General features: G+C 40.9%; 1 pseudogene; it reads right to left on the bottom strand.

Annotated features, from left to right (window-relative positions):
• Window positions 1-897: 897 nt before the first annotated feature.
• LOC138155702 (alpha-enolase pseudogene) lies at window positions 898-2,565 on the bottom strand (annotated as a pseudogene).
• Between the last annotated feature and the right edge of the window lie 1,875 nt (window positions 2,566-4,440).

Here is a 4,440-nt window from a genome sequence, read left to right as displayed (position 1 = left end):
TGCCTTTTGGGGGGCAATTGGGGTTAAATAACTTGCCTAAGGTTACAGGGCTAGTTTTTTTTGTTTTTGTTTGTTTGTTTTGTGTGGGGGAGTGTTAAGTATCTGAGGCAGGAACCAAATTCGGGTCCTCTGGGCTGGAGCTCTTACTCACCGTGCCACCTAGCCACCCGTTCTGGTTATCTTTGAAGCTTTGCAGATGATATGAAGCTAACCTCTTGTTCAGGGTTAGTGTTTGCAGAATATGTACTGCCATCATATCAATGTTTCTTTATATTTATTTATTATCCAGTCTTTCTTCCTGAGTTAGAACTTTGTGTAGGGTCAAGCTCTATGCATTTATTGAAGTAATGGTGAGGCCCTCTTTGATACTGCTCTGTGATATCTGAGATTTGAGCATTTAATATTATATATCCTTCCAGGATCTTATAAGATGCTCCAGCTAGCACACAGTGCCTGGGGCAGAGTAGCACAGAGGTAGGTGCCTAGTGTTGAGTTGGAGAAGTCTTCCTCGGTAAAGTTTACAATGGCAATTTACTAGAAACACTATGCACTGGGGCAATATGATCCAAGGCACATCTTGATCCCTGCCTTCTCAAACCTAGTCCTATAGCTTTTTAATTGCAGCTTTTAACTGTATCAGAATGACGCAACTGCTTCTAGCTTTAGGGATCCTTGGTCTGGACCTTGTTTCAGGTTTATCTGCTTCTGCCACACTACTGCAAGCTGCAGGTTGCCTTGGCTACCCCCTGGTCTGTGTACTGGAAAGCTTCCCTACACTCTGTTCCCCTATGTGTTTTTCTAGTTGTACCCCTTTGCTAGTGTCTATAGCCCCATTGTTGCTCTCTCTTTGTGATGATCTGGGCTTGTAAAATATGCTTATTATAGTTTCTCCTTGAATTTCTTTTTTTTCTTTACTGAATACTTTTATTCTGCACATAGAAGCCACTAAGGATCTGGCCTGTGGGCTCATCAGGGCTGCATCACAAGTATATGGCTTCACACATCAACAGCAGGGGTGAGGGGGGAGAATAGGTCATTCTGTCCTGGTCACAGGATGACAAGGGTCCACCCACAGAGAGCCAGATGATCAGGAAGTCTCTGGTGTAAGACAGTTCTAACAAAGCAGTGAGAGCATCACAGAAAGGTGGAGGGGAGAGGGAAGTTAAGCAGTAGAGGCCCCTGCCCCCAAAACAAAACTGGTCTAGTACTTGGTGCTGCCCATTCTTAGGACAGGAGCTGACTTCTACAGAGGTGACTGGTGCCTGTAAGCTCTTAGGCCTCCTGGCCACAGAGCTTACTTGGGCCAAGGGTTTTTGAAGTTCCAGCAAATTTAGCCTTGCTTCCCAGCCCTTTCTCAATTCTGAGAAATTGCTTATACTTGGCCAGATGCTCAGATCTGCAGGGGGCACCAGTTTTGATCTGCCCAGTGCAGAGACCCACCACCAGGCCTGCAATGAAGATATCTTCAGTCTCCCCAGAATGATGTGAAACCATTACTCCCCACCCACTGGACTGGGCCAGCTTAAACACCTGGAGAGATTCAGTCACAGAGCCAATCTCATTTACTTTGAGTAAGAAGCAGTTGAAGGCTTTCTCATTCATAGCTTTTTCAATGCTCTTGGGATTGGTCACTGTAAGGTCATTCCCTACCACCTGGATGCCTGCAGTAGCAGTGAAATTCTTCCAAGCTTCCCAATCATCCTGGTCAAAGGGATCTTCAATAGACACCACTGAATAGTCCTTGATGAAGCTCTTGTAGAGGTCCCTAAGCTCAGAAGGGGAGATGTATCTGCCGGAATCATCAGGAGACTTGAAGTCCAAGTCATATTTCCCAGATCGGAAGGATTCTGAGGCAGCAACATCCATGCCGATTACGACCTTATCAGTATACCCAGCCTTACTAATAGCATTCTTTAGCAGGTCCAGAGCTCCTCTATTTTCCAGGATGTTCGGAGCAAAGCTGCCCTCATCCCCCACGTTGGTGGCGACCTGTCCATATTTCTGCTTAATCACACTCTTCAGGTTGTGGTAGACCTCAGCTCCAATGCGCATGGCCTCCTTAAAATTTGCTGCTACAACAGGGAGGTTCATGAACTCCTGTATGGCCAGCTTGTTACCAACATGGGAGCCACCATTGATCACGGTGAAGGCTGGAACTGGCAGGATGACTTCATCATTGCCTGCAAGGTCAGCAATATGGTGGTACAAGGAGACACCTTTCTCAGCAGCTCCAGCCTTACAAACAGCCAGAGACATTCCCAATATGGCATTTGCCCCAAATTTAGATTTATTCTCAGTGTCGTCCATTTCTATCATTAATTTGTCAATCTTCTCCTGCTCCACAACATTCAGTTTCTCGCTAATCTCAACCACTTTTGAGACATCTTTTCCCATGTAGTGGGTCTTATCATTGTCTTGGAGCTTTAAGGCTTCATGGATATAGGTAGAAGCACCGCTGGGCACAGCAGCTTGGAACTGACCTTTTTCAGTGTAGAGATCAGCTTCAACAGTGGGGTTTCCACGAGAATCGAAGATTTCTCTTGCCTGGATCTTGTAAATAGACATGTTGAATTTCTGGTTGGGGGTTCCTCTGCTGGGCTCAGAGAACAGAGGCTTAGCTCTCCTTGAATTTCTTAATCATTTCTTGGTCTTTTGCTCTTTAATGTTTTTTTTTCCCCCTGAAATGGGTTCTTCCCATCCCAAAATGATGAGGTGAGTTTAAAAAAAAATCCTTTAAAAGAAATAATAGCTCTAGAGGGATTGGAGTCTCTCATTAATGAAATTCTAATAGCAGGCTCACAAAAGAAACTGAAGAAGAATATAGAAAATCTATAGTTACCTAAAAAGAAATTTGAGTTATAAAGGGGGACTATTCAATGAAATCAGCTTTTCTAAAGGGCATATTAAAAAGATAGAAGAAATATCCCAAAAGCAAACATGAATACAAAAGAGTATCCATGGCATAATATGATATTTTTTTTAAACAATTGGGATTAAGTAACTTGTTCAAGGTTTCATGGCCAGTTATTTCTGGGTGTGGTGCTAAGTATTTGAGCCTGTATTCCATCCCCAGGTCATCCCGACACTGGGGCTGGTGCTCTTACTCACTGAGCCACCTGGCCGCTGGTGGCATAATATAATATTAATGCCAGAAAGACTAAAGTTCAGAAGAGTTGAGGATATCTTGAAGGAGGATATTTGAAGCCTAATATAAGTAAAGAAATACATAGTAGAATAACAGTTAAGTGATTTAAATAACTGTAAATGTCTAGGTCAAGATAACATATCTCATTGTAGCAAAAGAATTTATATATGTGACAGTGAAATTATTGTCATTTATCTTGAAACATTTACAGAAAACAGGAGAGATGCCTCAAGACTGGATAAAACAAAGGCCTTACTTTCCAAATTGAGAGATTGTATCCTATAGACCAGTAAATTTGGGGTAAAAATTCTAGAATCTTTTATAAAATAGGTAATTTGTGGTGATCAGTAAAAGCCAGGTTGGGTTCTCTTAGAACAAGTCATGTTGCATTAATCTAATTTCTTTTTTGGTATGGGTTTGCTAGACTAGTAGATTATAGAAATATCATAAATGCTGGAATTTTAATACAATAAGGAATTTGATAAAGTCTATCACACTATTTTCATGGGCAAGATGGAAAAAAAAATGTGAGCTGGTTGACACCACATTTAGGTAGGTTCATCTATGGTAAAAAAAAAAAAAACAACAATCAACCTCAATTAGGAAGTTTTTTTTTTTTTTACTGAAATGCTTCAAGGTTCTGTCCTCTGTACTGTCCTATTCAACATGTTTATCAATTACTTTCTCCCCTAACCCTTTTCTGATGTCTCATCAAGGCTGTAGAAGTGTGTAATACTAAAAACTGCTAAGTCTTACCAAGCAGAAAACGTTCTGAGGATGGGACCGGTAATACGCTGTATTCCTTTTGTCCAAAGAGCAGAAGGCTAGCCATCATATGATGAATTTTTAGACCCCAGTTTTGTGGTAGCTACTACCCCACCATCACCATTGCTCATATCTTTTAGCTTCAATCTACTTTGTATATGTCTTATATATAAATAGTTGTTCACATGTTGTCTCTCCATCAGAATATGAGCTCCTTCAGGGCAAAGACTGTATCTTTACTTTTTTTTTTATTTCAGTGGTTAGCATAGTGACTGATGAATAGTAAGTGCTTAATTAAAGCTTGTTGAATAAATGAGTGAAGATGGTTTATTACAATGTTTGAGCCGTAAAGATCCTTGATGTAGGTACCAATGACCTGGATGAAGATATAGACAGCTTACTTACCAAATCTGTGATTGGCACAAAGCTGGGAAGGTTATTTAATATGATAGATTTTAGAATCAGGATTCAAAAAGTTTTCAATATAACAAGAGATCTAAGACTGAAAGAAAGGAAATATTTATTAAGTT

The sequence above is a fragment of the Petaurus breviceps genome, unplaced genomic scaffold (genome assembly GCF_028583685.1).
Source record: "Petaurus breviceps papuanus isolate PSGF00001 unplaced genomic scaffold, PetGlider_PUasm1.0 98, whole genome shotgun sequence".
Classification (NCBI taxonomy): Eukaryota; Metazoa; Chordata; class Mammalia; order Diprotodontia; family Petauridae; genus Petaurus; species Petaurus breviceps.
The sequence above is the reverse complement of the archived record's forward strand: the minus strand, read 5'-3'. Positions and strand labels throughout refer to the sequence as shown.